This window comes from Hemiscyllium ocellatum, chromosome 18 (genome assembly GCF_020745735.1).
Source record: "Hemiscyllium ocellatum isolate sHemOce1 chromosome 18, sHemOce1.pat.X.cur, whole genome shotgun sequence".
NCBI lineage: Eukaryota > Metazoa > Chordata > Chondrichthyes > Orectolobiformes > Hemiscylliidae > Hemiscyllium > Hemiscyllium ocellatum.
Window position 1 is genome coordinate 5,221,272 of NC_083418.1, and position 23,991 is coordinate 5,245,262.

Sequence of the window (23,991 nt, forward strand, 5' to 3'; positions counted from 1 at the left end):
TTCATGATGTATGTCTCTGTCAAATACATCCCAGAATAGGCTCTGATGCACTTCATTTGGACGCTGTCTGGCGTTTCTCAACCTCTGTGAACCAAAAGCATAAATCCTAAATCATATTTGGCGCAGGTCACATATTCGAGTTTCGAAGCTGCTGGCACGGTTACAGCTCATTCAGTCAACAGCAGGAATGGAAATATTTACAGACTTAGATGAACTGTTGACACTTGCTCTCATATAGTTACTAATATTAACCTTGGTCTGAAATCTAATCCATGTTGTAACTGGAAATTAGAAAATCGTAGACAGTCTGCCTAATGGCATTGCGTGCAATTTGTTTTCTTGTTATCACAGAGTTGCAGGCAAGTATGACAGCAAGGGAGAGGAATGCAAGTCAAGTGCAGCTCTGGTGAAACACCTTCTGTCTGATTCAGTCATCAACAAGAAACGTGAGTGCGACGAAAGAGGGAAAACGTTTTATACCTCGAAAAAAGAACAATCACGAACAGTGACCACCGCTTTGACATCTCACATTGCCATTGACATTCCCTGAATATGTGCAGAAATTGATTTTTGTACACCCCAAAGTAAGAACTGTTTGATTGACCGACAATAAGTGAGTTGCATCTCCTCCATTCCCACACAGATTTCCAACTCAGCTTGCAGCCAGGCGACAGTTGCTCATAGCTCTGCTGGAATAATGCACCATTAAGGAGAATGAGAAGGAAAGTTGCAACTCCTACAGGCATCGTGTTTCGAATAACCTCGCTACGTGTTCTACCGTTCTCGTATTCCAGTGTGAGAACAGTTTTTCATTTCATCCGAGCAGCAGGAGAATCGGCGTTTCTAGCAGGAGTATTTTATTATCTCCAGTGCTCATTTTATCTGAGGAGAGCAACTGAACAAACTTTCACAAAGCAACTAATCGGAATTGCATTCCTTTTCATCATGGCAGCAGATACGTGCATGCATATTCAAAGCAAGTTTGTTGATGAGAAAAACAAGCAGGAAGGCTCAGATGGGGGAATTCCTATTCACCGCTTATTCTGCAGAACTGTTGCAGTTGCTGTGAGTTTGCTGCAGGGAATCATAAGGCGCACGGTTTGGTGTATCTGGTTTTTGCCTTTGTGCTCAGTTGGCTGAGCAATCTGGGACTCTGGTTTCAGGTTCCCCTTGTCAAGAAGGCTTGGGTTTGCATCTCTGCGCTGCCACTGGTGCTAATGAATTAGCCTGGCAACGTTTTGCAGGGATGCGTTTTGTTGAAGTTGAACAGAAAAAAAGTCATTTCGTCTAAACCATGCTGTGATGTGGCAGAGCACAAAGCAACCACCACGTCAGTGTCCACGCTGTTTCCCCTACTGCTGTGGTTATCACATTTGCCTCCAGCTCGAAAGGCCCCCAGCTTAATCGGGGACCCAAGCAGGCTGCGTCAGGTTTTGATATTCCAGACAGTTTGCGTTGTTCACCGTTTTCTCTGAAAGTGAATAGAGACAGTTATTTCACTGTTGATGTGAAATCAGATCCAGCATTGAATTCACTCGCCGTTATCTGTTGTTGTGGCGAAAAGGAGGGCAATCGCGATGTAAAACTTGGTTACATTTCTCATTTCCTTCATTTCGTTCCTGGTGACAGAGGCTGGTAATCGGCCCTCTCGATCCGGTGGAGCCACGAGCGCTTTGTTCACCTAATCCAATCGGAATTGTAATTGTTCATCTTCACTTTTTATGGCCCATTATTATTCTGTTCTAATTTATGTTACTTGAGCACTTTTCGGAAAGCAGTGCTGCACTAAAACGCCAGTACTTTGAAAGCACCGTTTGGAATTGCCTCTCTGTCATTTGTGTGAGCAGTTCATGACCCAGACGACTCGCACGACCTCACAGACAGCATGCATGCTTCGTTGTATCGGAAAATAAATTCTCTTTGTCAGTCCTGCTTCTGTTCCACGTTAAGTGTTGTCAGTTTTTGGATTCGTTGTGAAGCTGAGCAGGTAACACGGTTCCTGAGGTATTTTCCTCAGCCAATTGTCTTCAATGAGAACTTGGAATTGTGTCAGGACGAATTATCATTGTCAGTCTAAGACCGGAAAACTTTCATCTATTGCTGGATTGGAACCAACCGTCTTCCAGAAAACTACCCCCACGCTGAGCGAGTGATGAGTTTCCTTTATTTCTGTCAATAACCTACTAAAACTACTGTTCGCCTCTGCAGCATCTCAGAGAGGCGAAGCACGTAAAAAGACACTCCGATGCAACTCGTCCCTGCTGACCAGATATTCGAAATTCATCTCCACCATTTGCCAAAAATTGTCCTTTATCGCTCTTCACCCTTCCTGTCTATTTCCCAATCCATATATCTTGGAAATATTGTGAGTGCACCAGACTCCGCCACTTTGTCTGGAAATTCATTTCTGTGTGAAAACAAATGTCCCTCAGATACCTTTTAAATTTTACAACTCTCACCTTAAATCTGTGCTCTCTAGTTTTGATATTGCCTGCCTTGTGAAGAAATATTCATTGACGATTTAGTCTAGATGTCTCCGTCACGATTATATAAACTTCTGTCAGCACATCGCTGAGTCCTCAAGCTCCAGGGTCAATTATCGCAGCCTCCTCAGTTTCACTCTGCATTCCAAACCCTGCAAACCTTGCAACATCCTTGTAAATGTTATCGAACTTTGGTCAAGTTCATCATAGAATGTGCATGGGGAACAGTGCCTGAATTAAGGAGATGCTGAAACACTCGTTATTAAAAACGTGGTTGTGCGGTTTTGTGTGGCAGCATAATAGAGCAGTCGAAATCGTTGTGCTTAAACTGGCTTTGGAGGGAGATGCCCAGAGGCTCTTGTGCTATGTGGGTGGTCCTCTTTGCTCACTCATCCTTTCATCTGTAGGCCTAACACATCAAGAAGAGTGGTGTCCACTGTTCTTTTGCCCTTTTTGGTAACTCTGATTCCAGCTACTGATCAGCCTCTATAACTTGGAGCTTGTGTCAGTCCAGCTGCTGATACCTCTGCCCGTGTTGATGTGCAGGGGGGTATAGCAAATTTTCTGTCGTTTTCCCATGGGAAAGGATATGCACGACATAGGATCATGACAGACACTTCAGTCCTATCTGTTAGACAAACAATAAACTTGCAGGAAATAAAGCAATATTTGTTGTGTGCTATTCTGCATGCAACCTAATGAACTTACAAGAAAAATTTATTAAACTACCAAATATGTTTGCATGAAATGCACTGCCTGGAGCCGGCTGCAGTAATACTGAATACCAAGCACCAGATTATTGTGTTGTGACCCTTGACCTTTTGTTGCTGAGAGCTGCTTCACTCTTTCTCCAGTTCTGTTTATTCCTGTTGCTTTTGTGCACATTCTCAGTCTGAAACATGTGGCTGAAACATGAGCTGTCTCTCTAGCAAAGGGCTAATGCAGACGATGTTCCTTCCACAGGGTAGCCTTTAATGCCTGGGACCTGGAATATTACACGGGATTGTTCAGAAAAGTGGGCAGGAATCCCTTCAGCGTGGAGTGTTTTGACCTGGCACAATCCAACAGGTGAGCTTGACCACTGCTACACACTGTGGTCCACTTGACGTTCTTGTCAAACTCAAGCTAATCTGACTGCCTCACTCTCTTGGATGTGAATCGCTCCCCAAATTAACCCAAGTGCCGCACTTTCCAGTGTCTATCAATCCATTAATCCCACTGCCCCACTCACACCCCCATGAGCATCTCTGCTACTCCCCCACCCCAAACACGTGGGGCACCCATTCCATTTGTGTCCACCTCTGTTGCCTCTCTTGTTTGTTGCTTTTGGTGATTTACTACTGGTTTGTCTGCCCCCAGTGAACACAGCCGGCATTGGTTCTTTAAGGGGCGTTTGGTGATTGATGGTGAAACGAAACAGGAGAGTCTTTTCGACCTGATCATGAAGACACAGGATTCTAGCAACAAGAACAATGTTATCAAGTTCTCCGACAACAGCAGGTTAGCCTCATCAGTATTGCAGCTGTGGGGTTGGCAGACAGCATGATAAACAGAGAAAGGGAGAGGACAAAGCAGAGAGGGAGCAAGAAGCATTGATGTGGACGGGACTTCATTCATGTTGGGGACAGAATCTCCTTGCTGCGAGTTTGAGTTGTGTGTGTCGATGAATTGGGGGTGATGAGGCTCTTGTTGGAGGACAACACGATCACTGACACAGAGGATGTTGATCCATTTTAACTTTCGGATCAATGAAACAGACTCTTTCACTGTCCACCCTGCAGTGCAATTACCGGGAAAGTTGTAAAGGGTCTATATCCCAGCAATCAGTCACGGGCTAGTAAGGTGAACATAGGAGAAACGATGAAACACGTAACCTTCACTGCAGAAACACACAAATTCCCCACAGGTTTGTATCTATGCCTGCGATTCTCTGGCTGGTTGTTTCGCTGAGGTGTGATTCACTGTTAACTGGCTTGTCACTGTCACAGGTGTTGCTCCTTTCAGTGGTGCTACCACGGGGACTGGAGGTCGTATCCGTTATATACAGTGCACAGGTCGAGGAGCACATACCATTGCCGGAATTGCAGGCTACTGCTTTGGGAATCTTCTATACCCAGGTGAACTTTGAACTGAGGACCCGTGTCCATAGAAAACGGTTCATCAAGCAGCATCACCGCTAACGTTTAATTATCCTGCTGCAGTGCTTTCGTGAAGTTTACTTGACACCAAGCTTGGAAACTGCTTGGTTAACGCAAGATTAACGTGTTCTTTTTTTTGCAGGCTACGAACTGCCCTGGGAAGACCGAACGTTTGCCTATCCTGGGAATTTAGCACGGCCCCTGGAGATAGCAATAGAGGCCAGTAATGGAGCATCAGATTACGGAAACAAATTCGGAGAGCCCGTCCTGGCAGGTGAGTCACAGTGGGCTGGTAATTTCAAGACAGGTCTTTAATAGGCCAAGTACTCCTCGAGCTTACTTTGTCATGGACGCTCGAGGTTTGACCCAAGCCTTTGTTTAAATATTTCAGGATTTGCGCGGTCATTTGGCATGCTGCTCCCTAATCAGGAGAGGAGGGAATGTTTGAAACCAATTCTGTTCAGTGCTGGGATCGGAACCATGGAAGATCAGCATGTCCACAAAGAGCAACCAGAACCAGGTGTGTGCTGTTTGATCTCATGAGGGATGGGGAAGGTGGCTCAGCAATAGTTTTTTGCACCTTTCCTGGAGTTGTTTAGAACAGTTCAGAGGTTGCTTTACTTTGTATCGAACCATATGCTATCTGTTCTGGGAGTGTTTAATGGGAACCGTTTAGAGGGAGCTTTACTTTCAGTTTAAAAGAGAAGAGGGTACTTTTCTTGTGTCTAGTCCTGTAATATGCCTCTCCTGGGGGTATTTGGTGGCAGCAGTGTGGAGAAAGTTTTATGTTCGGTTTAAAATTGTAGTGGCAGCTTTACTTTGTCCAACCCATGCTGGTAGTGTTTAATTGTTATTTTAGCTAGTTACTTTTTATTTGCATCTAGGTTTACTTATTCTCAATCATGGAATCATATAGTTTAAAAAAAGGCATTTGGGTCCATCTAGACAGCTTTGGCTGTACACTAAATCTGCACAAGTCCTCTTGCCAGCATATGCCCATAGCCTTGAATTCCATGTTTTTCAAGTACTTCACAGTTGTGATTACCCTCCTCATCCACCCACACATGCACTGCATTCTAGACCTCCGTCACACACTGGTTGAGAGATGATAGTTTTATCAAATCCTCCTAACGCCCACCTTACCTATCATTGGGCTACATAATGACACTCTAAGATTGAGAGTTGCCCCCATTATTCAATCTTACCATCATCAAGTGCCTCTATTATTAGATACATTCCAATACTTCAGTCCTCCTCCCCAGCAGGATAGAGGTTTCTACTGCCCAAGATTGCCTGTCCAGAAGAATAGAGTTAAAACTCTGTTAGTTCGGCTGCATTTATAATTTCAATATATCAAATAGGTTATTTATAAAGTATTGATTATGGGATCAGACTGTTTTGTTGCGCACTCTTTGTGCTACTATGCTCTCTCACGGCTTTTCCGCAGTGTTCTTATCAGAACCAGTCTCTGTGTCCAAGGCTGATTGTCTTCTCTTTAACTTATCTCTTTGCCACTTGCATGAATGCTCTGATTCTGATTTTGGAAACTGCTGCCTCAACTAACAATGCCCTTCAACCATTTCCTGATAACTACAAACCATAGGCAGCCATTTTGTTACCTTCAGCCACGGGCAGATCAAATAACCACCAGCCTCCGTCTCCTTCCGCAAAGCCAAATTTGGATATAGCTGACTAAGTTACCCTGTGGTCTTGAATTTACCCCAGTAAGTTGAGTGCAAGAACTGAGACCGTTCCCGAGAGCAGATCCTGTACCATATTCCCACTAAGTGGCACAATGTATGCAGCTGTGCAATAAAACTCGTCTGATAAAATGCCCCTTTGGAAAGGGTTACGAACAGAGATGGTGTCATCAAACCTTCTGCAGCTATTTGTTTGTTTGTTTTTTTGGCTCCTTTTAAAACTCCTAACCAGTTGTTTTATGGTGTACTAGGTAAGTCTGTCTCTTCGACATAAGAGAATTCCTGCAATAACCTCTGGTTTGAGTACTGTAACGTCTGCATTGTGTGGTCCTGATGCACTGGTCAACAATAATGCCCCATCCCCCACCGCCACACCAGTTCTGTCCTCCGACTGGGTTAAAAGTGGATGCAAGGAGGCTTCAGAGTGATTTCGTCCATTTGAGTGTTTGGGCAAATATATACAGATGCAGTACAGCATAGCTAAATGTGAAATTCTACACTTGATAAAGGATAAAGTAAAAAAGAAGTATTGTTTAAATGGCAACCTATAGGGAAGTGTGGATGCCCGAAGAAATCAGGACGTTCTTGATGATCAGGATATGCAGGAAGCAGTTTGGAAGGCAGGTGGCATTTGGCCTTTGTTGCAAGAGGATTTGAGTTTTGAAATAGAGATGTCTAGCTGCAATTGAAGAGGACCTTGGTGAAACCAGACCTGCAGTATCGTGTGCAATTTTGGTCTCCCTACCTAAGGGGCAATATATTTGCCATATACGGATTGCAGAGGAGATTCACTCGGCTGATACCAAGGAAAGCAGGACCCTGTTATAAGGAGAAATTGGTTTGACTGAACCTCCATTCAACAGAGTTTTAAAAGGATGAGAGAGTATCTAATAAAATTTCAAACTAAGCTGGAAAATGAGATTTAGGGAGAATGTTTTCCCTTGTTTGGAAGTAGAGAACGAGGGGATGCCTTTGTAGGATAGGAGGTTAGATCAACTTGGGCCGAGATGAGGAAATTCTTTTCATTCAAAAGACAGTGAATTTGGGGAAACCGGGAGATACATTCATAGAATCACAGAATCCCTATAGTGTGGAAACAGGTCATTCAGACCAACAAGTCCACACTGCCCCTCTGAAGAGTGTCCCACCAAAACCCATTCCCCTGCCCATATTACTCTGCATTTCCCCTGATTAATGCAGAGTCTACACATCCCTGAACAATATGGGCTATTTAGCATGGCCAATCCAATCAGATTTGGATTGGTGGAGGAAACTGGAGCACCCGCACAGACACGGAGAAAATGTGCAAGCTCCACAGAGGCAGTCGCCCAGGGTTGGAATCGAACCAGGTTCCTGGCGCTGTGAGGCAATAGTGCTAACCACTGAGCCACCTTGCCGCCCATCAATTGATGAAGACAAATTGATCATGAAGATAAATACCAATATTTTTAGATATAACTTCTGAAGAAGGATCACTTTTTTTCCACATCCGTCGATGCTGCCAGACTCGTTGAATGCCTCCAGCGATTTCTGTTTTGTCTTCAGATTTCCAGCATCCACAGTTGTTTCTTTTCAGTTTTGTCAATATGTGGAATTCTCTACTACTCCAGTCTGAAGGCCAAGTTAAGAAAGTCTTTAAAGATTTTAAATGCATCGAAGAGTTGGAGAAAGCGGGAACATGACATCATAGAGAAAGAGAGATGTACAGCACAGAAACAGACCCTTCAGGGTCATCCGTGCTGACCAGATATCCTAGATTAATCTAGTCCCACTTGCCAGCATTTGATCCCTATATAGAACATAGAACATAGAACATAGAAGGATACAGCGCAGTACAGGCCCTTCGGCCCTCGATGTTGCGCCGACCGAATCCTACCTAACCTATACTAGCCCAATAACTTCCAAATGCCTATCCAATGCCCGCTTAAATGACCATAAAGAAGGACGTTTCCTATTCATGTGCCCCTCTAGATGCCTCTTAAATACTGTAAATGTACTAGCCTCCTCCACTTCCTCTGGCATCTTATTCTATACATGCACCACCCTCTCTGTGAAAACGTTGCCACTTAGGACCTTTAAGTCTTTCCCCTCTCATCTTAAACTTATGCCCTCTAACTTTAGCCTTCCTAACCCTGTTGAAAAGGCCTTATCTGTTTACCCTGTCCGTCCCCCACACGATTTTATAAACCTCGATAAGGTCATCCCTCAGCCTCTGATGCTCCAGGGAAATAGCCCAAGCCAATTTAGCCTCTCCCTATAGTTCAAATCCTCTAACCCTGACAACATTCTGAAATCTTTTCAGTACTCTTTCAAGCTTCACAACATCATCTTTCCTGGAGCAGGGAGATGAGAATTGAACATAGTATTCCAAAAGTAACATAACCATCGTTCTGTACAGTCGCAACATGACCTCCCCAACTCCTGTATGGGATTAGATTAATTCACTGCAAGTGTACCAAACATCTTCACTATCCTCGGGTAAAAAATGAGGTCTGCAGATGCTGGAGATCACAGTTGAAAATGTGTTGCTGGTTAAAGCACAGCAGGTCAGGCAGCATCCAAGGAATAGGAAATTCGACGTTTCGGGCATAAGCCCTTCATCAGGAAAGCCCTTCATTCCTGATGAAGGGCTTATGCCCGAAACGTCGAATTTCCTATTCCTTGGATGCTGCCTGACCTGCTGTGCTTTAACCAGCAACACATTTTCAACCATCTTCACTATCCTATCTACTTGTGACCTCATTTTGAAAGAACTATGAACCTCTCCTCCAACGTCTCTTTGTTCAGTAACATTAAAAGTAGAAGTCCTTGAGATAGAAAATCAGCTGTGATCATACTGAATGGCAGCACAAATTATTAGGGCTGAATGGCCTGGCCCTGGTTTCTACCTTTCCTGGGGGATGGCCCCTCAGTCTGTACCTTGGAACTGCGCGTAGACTCATGCCTTGTCAATGCAAGCCATCAAAATAGCTCTGATCTGTCTATTATCACCACTCCCTGTTTTGTTTTTTGCGTATTTTGACTATCTCTGCACTGACCTATATCTCTGGTTTCAGAAATGGTGGTGGTGAAGATTGGAGGCCCAGTCTATCGAATTGGTGTAGGGGGTGGGGCAGCCTCCTCAATCCAGGTAAGGATCAACTTGATAGGACAAACAGCTGCAAAGATGAGAGACATTGGGGTGGGGACAGTGGTGGGGTGGTGAGTGAGTGGAAGCCTCAAGAATGGAGAGGTTACTCCTGTTTCTGTGATTGTTATGCTCCTCCTCTTCGTCTGCTATCCCAGGTGCAGGGTGACAACACAGCAGAGCTGGATTTTGGAGCTGTGCAAAGAGGGGATGCTGAGATGGAGCAGAGGATGAACCGAGCTTTTCGAGCCTGCATAGAGAGCCAGGGCAACACTCCCATCTGTAGTATTCATGACCAGGGAGCAGGAGGCAATGGTGTGTGGAGATACCTTCAGCTAAGAAGTTGGGGCTGCATGTTGTTGATGGAATATGATGGGCCGAGGGCTTCAGGATAGGTACAAGAGCTTGTGACATTGGAATGCATTTGTAGCTGCTTGTGATTGTATCCAGAGAGAATGAATGGGAAGACGATTAGCTTCATGGAGATAGTTAGTGAACGGGAAGGAGTTTGAATGTTCTGCACAGTTGGAGTGGGTGAAGAGAGGTTTTGGGGGCGGAACTGATGGGTGAAGTTCACAGCACAGAAGCAGATAAGTGTATAATTGTTTTAAGTGTGACCTACAGGAAGCCTGCAGTAGTGAGTAGAGTGGGATCTTTCTTGACATGTTTTTGTAGATATGTCACTTGATTTAACTTAAAATATAAGACATAAATATTAATTTAACCTGGGGCAGTGGTTGTAGAGGAATAAGACGGTGTTTTTTTTCTGCGTCTGCAGATTGTGAAGAAACAGAAATGGCCTTTAGCAGAGTGATATGTCCGTCTTGTTCGGTGTGGGAGTTTAAAGGGAGTTTAAGAATTACAGTGGATTCTATCTGTCATAAATCCTGTTGGTTGCGACTCTTAACCGATCGAATGCATCGGTTGGAGAGACAGTTAGAAGCAATGAGGAATTTGCAACAACAACAGTATGTGGTAGATGGCAGTTATAGGAAAGGTAGAAAAGTTGCAGATACAGCCACAAAGATGGGTTAACTCCAGGAAAGGTAAGAAAGATGGGCAGCAAGTGCAGGAATCTTTTGTGGCTATACCCATTTCAAACAACTCTGCTGTTTTGGAAAATGTAGGGGGCATGGATTCTCGGAGGGACATAGCACGAGCAGCCATGTTTCTGGTATTGAGACTGGCTGTAATGCAACGAGGTGTACGTCGGGGTCCAAAAGATAAATTGTGTTAGGGGATTCTCTAGTCCGAGGTATAGACAAACGTTTCAGTGGCCAGCAGCGAAAAATCAGACTGGTGTGTTGCTTCCCTGGTGCCAGGATCAAGGACATCTCAGAGGTTGCAGAATGTTCTCATGGGGGAGAGGGGCCAGCTAGAGGTCATTGGTTCCACTGTGGACAATGACATAGGAAGAGAAAAGGTTGAGAGTCTGAAGGGAGATTGCAGAGATTTCGGCAGCAATTTAAAAATGAGTACCTCGAGAAGTGATCTCTGGATGACTCCCGGCGCTACAAGCTAGTGAGGGCAGGAATAGGAGGATAGAGCAGATAAATTCATGGCTGAGGAGCTGGTGCATAGGAGAAGGATTCATATTTTTGTACGATTGGAATCTCTTTTGGGGTAGAAGTGACCTGCACAAGAAGGACGGATTGCAGTTAAATTGGAAGGGGACTAATATACTGGCAGGGAAATTTGCTGGAACTGCTCGGGAGGATTTAAACTCGTAAGGTGGGGTGGGTGGGACACAGGGAGATGGTGAGGAAAGAGGTCAATCTGAGACTGGTACAGCTGAGAACAGAAGCAAGTCAAATAGTCAGGGCAGGCAGGGACAAGGTAGGACTAATAATCAGCATTTATTTCAATGCAAGGGGCCTAACAGGGAAGGCAGATGAACTTAGGGCATGGTTAGGAACATGGGACAGGGACATCATAGCGATTACAGAAACATGGCTCAGGGATGGGCAGGACTGGAAACTCAATGTTCCAGGATAGAAAGGGAGGCAAGGGAGGAGAGGGAGTGGCATTTTTGATAAGGGATGGCATTACATATGTGCTGAGGGAAGATATACCTGGAAATACATCCAGGGAAGTTATTTGTGTGGAACTGAGAAATAAGAAAGGGATGATCACCTTATTGGGATTGTATTATAGACCCTCTAATAGTCAGCGGGAAATTGAGAAACAAACGTTTATGGCGAACTCCGCAATCTATAAGAATAATAGTGATTATGGTAGGGGATTTTAATTTTCCAAACATAGACTCGGACTGTCACAGTATTAAAGGTTTAGATGTAAAGGAATTTGTTAAGTGTGTACAAGAAAAATTTCTGATTCAGTACGAGAGAAGGTGCAAAACCTGACCTACTCTTGGGAAATACGGCAGGGCAGGTGACTGAGGTGTCAGTTGGGGAACACTTTGGGGCGAGAGAACATAATTCTATTAGATTAAAATAGTGATGGAAAGGAATAGACCAGATGTAAAAGTTGAAGTTCAAAATTGGAGAAAGGCCAACTTTTTTTAAAGTATTCGGCAAGAACTTTCGAAAGCTGATTGGTGACAGATGTTCACAGGTAAAGGGACGGCTGGAAAATGGGAAGCCTTCAGCAGTGAGATAACGAGAATCCAGAGAAAGCATATTCCTGTTTGGGTGAAAGGAAAGGCTGATAGGTATAGGGAATGCTGAATGACTGAAAAAAATTGAGGGTTTAAGTTAAGAAAAAGAAGGAAGCATATGTAAGGTATAGACAGGATAGATCGAGTGAATCCTTAGAGTACAAAGACAATAGGAGTATACTTAAGAGGGAAATCAGGAGGGCAAAAAGGGGACGTGAGATAGCTTTGGCAAATAGAATTAAGGAGAATCCAAAGGGTTTTTACAAATACGTTAAGAACAAAAGGATAACTAGGGAGAAAATAGAGCCCCTCCAAGATCAGCAAGGCGGTCTCTGTGTGGAATCGTAGAAAATGGGGGAGATACTAAACGAGTATTTTGTATCCGTATTTACTGTGGTAAAAGATATGGAAGATATCGACTGTAGGGAAATAGACGGTGACACCTTGCAAAATGTCCATATTACAGAGGACGAAGTGCTCGTTTCATGAAATGCATAAAGGTGGGTAAATCCCCAGGACCTGATCAGGTGTACCCTAGAACTCTATGGGAAGGTAGAGAAGTGATTGCTGGGCCTCTTGCTGAGATACTTGTATGATCGATAGTCACAGGTGAGGTGCCTGAAGACTGGAGGTTGGCTCACGTGGTGCCACTGTTTAAGAAGGGTGGTAATGACAAGCTAGTGAACTATCGACCAGTGAGCCTGACGTCGGTGGTGGGCAAGTTGTTAGAGGAATCCTGAGGGACAGGATGTACATGTATTTGGAAAAACAAGAACTGATTAAGGATAGTCAACATGGCTTTGTGAATGTGAAACCATATTTCACAAAGTTTGACTGAGTTTTTTGAGGAAGTAACAAAGAAGACTGATGAGGGCAGAGCGGTTAATGTGATCGATATGGGCTTCAGTAATGCATTCAACAAGGTTCCCCATGGGAGTCTGATTAGCAAGGTTAGATCTCAGGGAATACAAGGAGAACTAGCCATTTGGATACAGAGCTGGCTCTAAGGTAGAAGACAGAGGGTGGTGGTGAGGGTTGTTTTACAGACTGGAGGCCTGTGACCAGTGGAGTGCCACAAGGATCGGTGCTGGCTCCTCTACTTTTTGTCGTTTGCATAAATGATTTAGATGCGAGCATAAGAGGTTCTGTTGGGAAGTTTGCAGATGACACCAACATTGGATGTGTGGTGGACAGTGAAGAGGGTTACCTCAGATTACAACAGGAACTTGACCAGATGAGGTAATTGGCTGAGAAGTGGCAGATGGAGTTTAATTCAGATAGATGCGAGGTGCTGCATTTTGGGAAAGCAAATCTTAGCAGGATTTATACACTTAATGGTAAGGTCTTAGGGAATGTTGCTGAATAAAGAGAACTTAGAGTGCAGGCTCATAGCTCCTTGAAAGTGGAGTCGCAGGTAGATAGGATAGTGAAGGTGTTTGGTATGCTTTCCTTTATTGGTCAGAGCATGGAGTACAGGAATTGGGAGGTCATGTTGCGGCTGTACAGGCCAATGGTTAGGCCACTGTTGGAATATTGCGTGCAATTCTGGTCTCCTTCCTGTCGGAAAGATGTTGTAAATCTTTTCTGAACCCTTTCAAGTTTCAGAAGGATATTGCCAGGGTTGGAGGATTTGAGCTATAGTGCAAGACGGAGGCTGGGAAGTGTTTTCCCTGGAGCATCAGAGGCAATGGGGTGATCTTATAGAGGTTTACAAAATTGAGGGGCATGGATAGAGTAAATTGGCAAAGTCTTTTCCCTTGGGTTGGGGAGTCCAGAACTAGAGGTTTAGGGTGAGGGGGGAAAAATATAAAAGAGAATTAAGGGGCAACTTTTTCATGCAGAGGCTGGTATCTATATGGAATGAGCTGCCAGAGGATGTGGTGGAGGCTGGTACAATTGCAACATTTAAGAGGCATTGGGATGAATATATGAATAGGAAGAGTTTGGAGGGATATGGGCCCGGTGCAGGCAGGTGGGACTAGATTGGGTTGGGATATCTGGTCGGCATGGGCGGTTTGGACCGAAGGGTCAGTTTCCATGCTGTACTTCTCTGACTCTATGACTCTAAGTACAGTGAGAGAATGAGAAGAGGCTTAGATCCTTTGGGATTCTGTCATTCTATCCTCATTTGCTATCTCCTCCAGTCCAGAAGAAAGGAAAAACTGAAAGATGAATTTAGCAGCGGTGAGGGAACCCAGGCTTTATGCATCAGCAGAAAGCGAGTTGTATCTAACTGCTTCAACTCCAAAAACCCTAACGTCAACATCTAAGAGCAAGGCTATAACCCTGGCTGTGTGTGAGCCTGACTCCACCCACCTATGCTTCTATTGCCCATTTTGTTTTAAGTTTTTAAATAAAATTCAAAGCTATTTGCTCTGCTTTCCATGGAGCAGGCACCCCTCCACAAGGTTTACTACAACTCCCTTGAAGAGAAACAGAACAGACACCTTCCCCTTAGAGGCACATAGAGTTTTTCAGATGTACAGCATGGAAACAGACCCTTCGGTTCAACCCGTCCACGCCGACCAGATATCCCAACACAATCTAGTCCCACCTGCCAGCACCCGGCCCATATCCTGCTTAACCCTTCCTATTCATATACCCATCCAAATGCCTTTTAAATGTTGCAATTGTACCAGCATCCACCACTTCCTCTGGCAGTTCATTCCATACTCATACCATCCTCTGTGTGAAAAAGCTGCCCCTTAGGTCTCTTCTATATCTTTCCCCAGCTTATCCAGCCTGTTCTTATCACTCAAACTCTTCAGTCTTTGTTGTGTTTTTGTCAATTTTTTTTGCACCCTTTCCAGTTTCATAATATCTTTCCTAAAGCAGGGCAACTGGAAAAACGCACAGTACTCCAGAAATGTCTTGTCCAGTCACAACATGGTGTCCCAATTCCTGTATTCGATGCTCTGATCGATGAAGGCTAGTGTGCCAAATGCTGACTTCACCACCCTGTGACACCACTTTCATGAGACCTGCTCCCCTAGGTCTCTCTATTCGACAGCACTCCCTGGGGTACCACCATTAACTGTGTAAGTTCTGCCCTGGTTTGTCTTACCAAAGTGTGCCATGGACATGGAACAGCACAGCGCAGGAAAGGGCCCTTTGGCCCGTGATGTTGTGCCAAACGTGATGCCAAATCAAACTAAACCCTTCTGCCTGCCCTCGGTCCATGTCCCTCCATTCCGTGCATATTTTCGTGCTTATCTTAAAGTCCCTAATTGCTCCTTTGCCATTATTGTATCTACCTCCACCATTATTATTAACGGACTGTGTTAAAAAAAAACTTGTCACTCATGTCTCCTTTGAACTCACCACCCCAGCCCCCTCTTCCCAACCACCACCACCACCACCACAACCACACCTCCTGAACATGACCATCAGGCCTGCAGGGGCTGACCAAATCTCCCAGTCACGGTCCATTTTAATCTCCTTTCCCAACATGACTATCCTTGGCCGCCTCCATTGTCACAATGAGCCACACTGTAAATTGGAGGAACAACACCTCCATGTCCACCTGGGCAGCCTGCAAACCAGAGGACTCAACACTGAGTTCTCCTATTTCAAATAACCTCCCCTCCTATCCCCCAACTCCCTTTTCAGCCCCTTCCCCCTCCCTTCCACTCCCTGACATCAACGAGATTCATTCCTCCCATTGACCAGCCAGGTTGTACCCTCTAACTGTCATCACTTATCCCCGCTTCACCACTTAAGAATGTGTTGCTGGAAAAGCGCAGCAGGTCAGGCAGCACTAAAGGAACAGGAGAATCAACGTTTCGGGCATAAGCCCTTCAGGATTCCTGAAGAAGGGCTTATGCCTGAAACGTTGATTCTCCTGTTCCTTTGCTGCCTGACCTGCAGCGCTTTTCCAGCAACACATTTTTAAGCTCTGATCTCCAGCATCTGCAGTCCTCACTTTCCCAACTTCACCACCTCGCCCCCACCACCCTCTTTATCTCCAGTTCCACCTACACCCATCTCCAGTCCTGAAGAGGTGTTACACCCGAAATGTTGACTTCTGCACTTCCAGATGCTGCCTGGTTTGCTGTGTTCTTCCAGCCTCCTGCTTATCGACTTGCGATTCTCTTTAACTCTACTTGGCAAGAGCATTTCTGGGCACCTTCTTTCTCTCCTTGTTTCCTGCTTGCCGAGTGTTCCTCACGAGCCCTGTCCGATTTTAGTTTCCTAAACCTTACATGTGCTGTTTCTTTCCTTTTGAATTAATTCACAACCTCTCTCATTTCCAAGAGTCCCTTACCTTGCCATCCTTGTCCTTCTTTCTCACTGGAACCTGCCAGACTTGAACTCTACCAGCAGGTCTTTAAACAGTTTCCACAAGTCAAATATGGAATTGCCTGATAACATCTCCTCCCAATTCACACTTCCTACCTCCTGCCTAATGCTGATGTAATTTGCCCTCCCACAGTCGATTTCCCACAAGATCCTGACATCCTTTTTCATAGCTATCTTAGAACTTGAGTTGTTGCCCTTGTTTCCAAAATGCTCTCCCACTGAAAGGTCAGTCACTTGGCCAGACTCATGAGCCAACACAATGTTCAATATAACGCCTCCTCGAGCTGGACTACTTAATACTAATTTCAAAAAGCCCTCTTGGATGCACTAAACAAAGCCTCTTGCTGATCGGGAGTCGCAGTCAATCTTGGGGAAGTTGAAGTCACCCACTGTGATATTTTACCTGCCTGCACATTTGCTCCACAATCTTTTGGTGGCTGTTGGGAGGCTTTTAGTATAAGCCTATCAGAATTATTGTACCCGCCTTATTTTTGAGCTGTACCCATACTGCCTCAGTGGATGAGCCTTCCAGCATGTCCTCTGTGTGCAGATGTAACATTCTCCCTGATTAATAATGCAATTCCTCCACCGCTTTTACCTTTCTCCTTGTCTCGTCTAAAACAACGAAACCCTGGAAAGTTGAGCAACCAGTCCTGTCCCTCCCTCAACCAAGTCTCTGTAATGGCTACACCATCATTGTCCCGTGTACTGCCCCAGGCTCTAAGCTCACCTGCCTTACCGATAATACTCCTTGCACTGAAATAAACACACTTCAGCCTGCTAGTACCATGGTGTTCATTTACCTGTCTCTGCCTATCCTTTCATTTTGATTTACTGATCTTGGCATCTACCTTCCCCTCAATCCCTGCACTTGCTGACCTGCTGCTGTGGTTCCCAGCCCCCTGTCACTCTAGCTTGAAACCTCCCAAGTAGATCTGAAACATCTTGCGTTTATCTAAATTAAACTCAATCAACCTTTCCTTGGCCCAGAAGATGAGGATACTGAAGATAACCTTCTTCATCGTCCACTATGCCATCAATTTTGGTGTTATCTGCAAACATACTGATCATTCCTCTTATGTTTTCATTCAAATTGTTCTATATAAATGATGACCAACTACGGACCCAGCTGCGATCCTTGTGGCACACCGCTGGTCACAGGTCTCCTATCTGAACAACAACCCTGTCACCACCCTCTGTCTCCTATCGTCAAGCTATTTTTGTATCCAATTGGCTCGCGCTATCTAAGAACCAGTCTACCATGAGGAACCTTATCAAAGGCCTGATAAAGTTCATGTGGACAACATCTACCGCTCTGCCTCCATCTATCTTCATCGTCACCTCACAAAAAAAAGCTTAATCGCCTCTCACAAACCTGATTTCCTATGTGCACAGCCATGCTGACTATCCCTAATCAGTCCCTGTCTTTCGAAACGCATGTAGATTTCTCTGTCAGTATCTCCTACAACAACTTACCCACCACTGACGTCAGGCTCATCCGTCTGTAGTTCCTTGACTCTTCGTTGCAGCCTTTCTTGCGTAAAGACACAACATGAGCCACCCTCCAGTCTTCCAGCACGTTACCCTTGACTACCAATCATTCAAAAAATCCCTTCGGGGTCTTGCAATTTCTTCTCTAGCTTCCCACAATGTCCTGGACTACACTTAATCAAGTTTGAGAGATTTATCTACCTTTATGCATTTTAAGAGCTCCCGCACCTCCTTTTCTGAAACGTGGACTCTTTGAGACATCACTGCTTATTTCTCAGAGTTCCCTAGCTTTTATGTCTTTCTCCACAGTAGATCCTGATGCGAATTTTTTGTATATTGCTCAACTCCTATGGTTCCCCAAATAAATGACCATGTCAATCTTTCAGGGGTTCTATTCCCTTTCTTGTTGTTCTTTCGCCCTTAATATAATTGTCGAATCTCCTTGGATTTCCCTTAACCTTATCTGCCAAGTTTATCTCATGTCTCCTTTTTGACTTCCTGATTTTCCTCTCAAGTGTTCTCTTCCACCCCCTACGCTCACGGGGTTCATTTCATTCCAGCTGTCTATACCTGGCATACGATTCCTTATTTTTCTTGAACAGATCCACAACTTATCCAGTCATGCAGTGTTCCCTATTCCTGCCGACCTTGCCCTTCACATTAACAAGAACAGTTTGGCAGACTTACCTTCATTGCTCAGTCCTTTTCAGAATAAGATTGGGAAGTCAAGTTAAGATTGTACTGGACATTTTTGAGACCAGTTCTGGTTGCTCACTTACATGAAGGATATTATTAAGCTGGAGAGGATTCAGAAGAGATTTACCAGGCTGGATGTGGAAGGTTTGAGTTATAAGGAAAGGCTGGAGAGACCAGGACTTCTTCCATTAGAGAGTAAGAGGTTGAGAGGTGACCTAATGGAAGTATCTAAAATAGTGAGATTTAACGATTGTTGAATTTCACCCAGGGTCAGGGCACATTTTGAAGGTCAGAGGAGAGAGTTGTTTAAAAATTTTGCCTCATGCTTTTTTTATATATAATGGGTGTTGTGCGTGTGAAATGAACTTCCTGAGGAAACTGAGGATGTGAGTACAATCGCATCATTTAAAAGACATTTGGATATGTACATGAATAGGAAAGATTTGGAGGGATATGGGCCAGGGGCAGTCAGATGGGACTAGTTTAGTCTGAGATTATGGTCACCATGGACTGGGTGGAACGAAGGATCAGTTTCCATGCTATGTGACTCGATGCATTCCTTGAACTCATGTTACCTTAGTTTTGAAATCCTCCCACTTGCCAGATGTCCCTTCACCTGCGAACAGCCTCCCCCAGTCAACCTTTCAAAGTTCATCTCTGAGGTCATCAAAACTGGCCTTGCCCCAGTTTAGAACTTTGGCTTGTGGACCAGGCCTGTCCTTGTCCATAACCATTCCCTTAACGCTGTGGCAGTCCCAGTCTATGTTTGGAGAGTTAAAATCCCCTACAATTACAACCCTATTATTCTTTTAGCTGTCAGCACTTTTCCTGTGTATTTACTGCTCAGTTTGCTGCTAACTATTTATGGGGCAATATTGTATATAGTGAGCATCCCCTCCTTATTTCTAAATTCCACCCATATTGCTTCATTTAAGAATCCCTCAGACATATCCTCTCTAAGTCCTGCCATGATGTTTTCCCTAATCAAAATTGCCATTCCCCAAGGTCGACAGCCTCCAATTCTATCCTTCCTATCACATCTGTATCCCTGGAACATGGAGCTGCCAGTCCTACATCGTCCTCAGCCATGTAACAATTATAATCTCCACGTCCCATCCATGCCCTGAATTCAATCTGCTGGGACTCTTCCATTGAAATAAATGCACTTTCATTCATCAATCTTTTGGCTCTGCTGTAAGGCAGGGTTGCAGTCATGGTGCCAAAGATCTGGCTGCTGCTGCTATTTTCCCTTGAGGCGCTGTTCTCCTCCTCGTCCTACTCCTCCACCCCTTCCGTCCCTGCTACGGAACAACTGTAACTGTCTGTCTCTCCAATCGATCGCCCATTTACTGATTGAACCTGTGCTGTCACCAGCTCCCTCAAACTGTTATCTATCACACTGTCTGCTTCCTGTATGCTGCTCGGTGCTTCCAACTGCTGCTCTAACCGATCTCTGTGCTCTGAGAGGAGCTACAGCTAAAAATGCTTCTCACAGACATTTATGTTAAAAACCTATTCCTGTCGAGAGTGTAGTTTTGCAGATCGATGTGCCATATTTTCATCCATGAATTGAAGGAAGAGATCATTCTATCATCACAACCTGGAATTTCCATATCATGCCCTTAGAATTGCGATACTGAGCAATTTGCAAGGTATACCTGCAGCATTACTTGACATTGGGAAGATTTAATCTGGATAATTGAGAGGTGATGCATTTCAGAATTTCTAATGCAGCAGAGGAATATACAGTACATGTCAGAACCCTTAGAAGTATTAACATACAGAGGGATCCAGGCATACAGGTCTGCAGTGTCCTGAAGGTGACAGGCAATACAAGTGGATGACGTAGTGAAAAGGTAAATGGCGTTCTTGCCATTATCAGTTGGGACATAAAGTATAAAAATTGGCAAGTCATGTTACATCTGTATAATTTGGCCGTCCACAAACCCAGAGGGATGTGAAGGCTTCCATAGGAAAGGTTTAACAGGTATCAGCCTGCTTTGGAAGTTATTAGCTTGGTGGAGAAATTGGACAAACTCGGTTTGTTTTCACTTGAACGTCAGAGACTGAGGGCGCCTGATAGAGCTTTACACAATTGATGGGAATGGATAGTCTGAGTCTATTTCGCATTGTACAAATGGGGCATAAGGTAAAAGGGGCGGCGGGAGAGTATAAAGGAGTTGAGAGGCAAGTTTTGTGTCCAGACTGGTAAATGTATTGAATGGAGGTGGTAAAAGGAGGTGGTAAAAACAGCATAACAATGTTTAAGAGGCATCTTGATAGATATTCTGTGCCTCTTCATGCAGAGGGATATGATATGGATTATGTTGAGGCTAGAGGTTTTAAATTTAAAAAGGTATTGTGTATTGGCACTGTCTTGGTGGGCTGAAGGACCTGTTCCTGTACTGTATTGTTTCTTTTGCTCCACTCCACAGCCCTCGATCTCATACTGATGAAGAATATGTCACATCAAATATTGGTGTTTTCTTGCATCTCCCTTCATTCTGCATGTCTTCCTTTCTGCAGAAGTCCATACTGCATCGGGCAAAGCCTGACCTTAAACCTCTGATCCTTCCTGACAACCTTATGGTGAGGGATGCCCTGAGCCGTGTACTACGACTGCCGTCTGTGGCAAGCAAGAGATATCTGACTAATAAGGTAAGGTGGAGTGACCAAAGAATCAGGAGGGTCTGAGATGGAATATGCAGGTGCCACTGGGGATAGGGTTGGTTTGTTCCAGGTTGGAGGTTTGCAGGGTCTACTGCATAATTTATTTGCTGTTTTACAAGGCGATTTATTGTGGCTCAGAAGGAGATGGATTTGGATTTAGCTGGGCAGAATCTGAGTTGGTTGCCATTTGTGGTTTGGTACTGGAGAAGGGAAGGAGGTTTCAGGTTTGAAGAGTGCTGTGTTTTATTCACTCCCAGAATGTGGGGTTTGCTACATAGACCGGCATTTATTGCCCATCTAATATGGTGCTAGAGAAGGTGTTGAGCTGCTGTCTTGAACCTGTGCAGTTCTAGTACAAGCAATGCATTTTGGGATACAGTTCTAGAATTTTGACCCAGTGGCGGTGATGGTTTGGAAACAGGGTTTCAAGATGAGCAGGAAGTTTCAGTTAATGGTATTTCCATGCATCAGCTGCTGTTATGGTTCTGGAGATGTAGGTAGTGGAAATGGAATGTATTGTCATAGGGGCATTGATGAGTTGCTGCTGTACCACTTGCAGATGGGATGCATTGCTGCCACAGTGTGTTGACGATGGAATCTCATGGGTGAGGTGTTAGTTCTGTGGCTGCTTTGTCCTAGCTTGTTGAAAATTATTGCGTAATGTTTGAATCTCTTCATTTTTATGCAATCTTTAATATGGACTGAAATTGGGAAAAGGACTGTGAAAGGAATTCCTGTACTTGCCATCGGGTGATATTTAAACTGCTGTTTGTTCAAACCATGGGAGAAGTTTAGTTGCAGCCAAACGCTCACAAGGGATGTTTACAGAATCAGATTGGGCTTGCCACAAGTGGCTGAGTGGTCAATGGAATGGTGACTGGTCTTCTGTAAGTCAACAACATGATTGACGACCCATTGGCTGAACAGCTTGAGATGTGGCTGAGATAAATGCTGAGAAGGGAAGGTGGTGTCCTTTTTACTGTAGTGACAAACACCTAACAGCTGAAGAAAGCCAGTTTGTTTATCCTCACCGATTTCTGTGCACTGCTATTTTTAACCAATACGTCGGAGGCCTTAGAATTTGTAAACCAGTTGGTCTGCACTTCCTGCAAGGATGTGTCTGTAGGCGGGATATGGCTGGTGTTGGAGTTTTAACTGGTAGTCATATGTTAACAGTTCATGTCAATAGCTAGAATCAATTTACTGTAAGTAGTAACTTTTTTTTATACTGAGTGATTCTAACTTCCCCAGTGTTTACTGGGACTCCCTCAGTGAAGTGGAATTGAAAAGGTGTGTCCAAGGAGGTTTCTTGAAACAATATGTAGATAGTCCAATGAGAGAAATGGATATAACCAGACAATGATTCTGGCCAGTTGATTGAAGTTTCTTTGGAGGACCATTTTGGGAACAGTGATCATAATTTTGCAGTTTAAAGATGGTTATGGATAAGGTTTTGTGTGAAAGTGCTAATTTGAGGGGGAGGCTAATGACATCAGCATTATGCAGGAACTGGAGGAATTAGATTAAGGCTATCTGTTTAAGCACCGGACATACAAGTGTTTTAAACACCAGTTGATCAGAATTCATGGCCAGCATGTTCCTGTGAGAGTAAAAGATTACAATGACACGATACAGGAGCCCTGGATGACAAGTAACGTTGATACTTTTGTCAAAACTAAAAGGAAGCATGTGAGAGGTTTAGGGAACTGAAATCGGACTAGCCCCTAAGGGTTCAGAAAAGATTTACAAGGATGTTGCCAGAGTTGGAGGATTTGAGCTCTAGGGAGAGGCTGAACAGGCTGGGACTGTTTTCTCATGGAATGTTGGAGGCTGGGGTGACCTTATAGAGGTATACAAAATTGAGGACCGTGGATAGTTTAAGTAGACAAAATCGTTTCTCTGGGGTCAGGGAGTCTTGAACTAGAGGGCATAGGTTTAGGGTGAGAGGGGAAAGATATACAAAGAGACCTTTTTCACGCAGAGAGTGTTAAGTATATGGAATGAGCTGCCAGATGAAATGGGGAGGCTGGTACAATTGCAACATTTAAAAGGTATCTGGATGGGCATATAAATAGGAAGGGTTTGGAGGGATATGTGCCGTGTGCTGGCAGGTGGGACGAGATTGGATTAGGATATCTGATTGGCATGTTCGGGTTGGACCGAAAGGTCTGTTTCCATGCTGTAAATCTCTATGATTCCATAATATAAAGGAAGGTGGAAAATATTTAAACAAGGAATTAGGAGGACAAAAAGGGGCCATGAACTTTTCTTGCCAAGTAAAGGAGAATCCTGAAGCTTTTTCATTATATATGAGGAGCAAAATGATGGCAGTGATAAAACCAAAGCACAATCGACCAGTCAGTCTAACATCAATGGTTGGGAAACTCCTGAAGAAAATTCTGTGGTAGTACTTATTTCATCTTGGAGAGATGAGAATTAATCAAGGGTGACCAACATGGATTTGTCAGGGAGAGATCACATATTTAGGTTTGTTTAGCATTTGGAGGTGGTGACTGGATGTGTGGCTAGGGGTCATGCAACTGTTGAAGGTCATTATGACCTTTGACAGTGTATGGCATGAAAGACTAATGAAGAAACTAAGACCTCTTGGTTCCGAGGCAGTTTTGTAAATTCTATTTTAATTTGACTAAGTGGCAGGAGGCAAAAGGGCGGAGGTTTTGTTTTAGAACATAGAACAGTACAGCGCGGAACAGGCCTTTCGGCCCTCGATGTTGCGTCGGCCTGTGAACTATTCTCAGCTCGTTCCCCT

The 23,991-nt window shown here is 44.3% G+C and overlaps 1 pseudogene; it reads left to right on the forward strand.

The window, feature by feature from the left end:
• The window catches only part of LOC132824524 (phosphoribosylformylglycinamidine synthase-like), a 125,643-nt pseudogene that overhangs the window by 7,978 nt on the left and 93,674 nt on the right, over positions 1-23,991 (forward strand).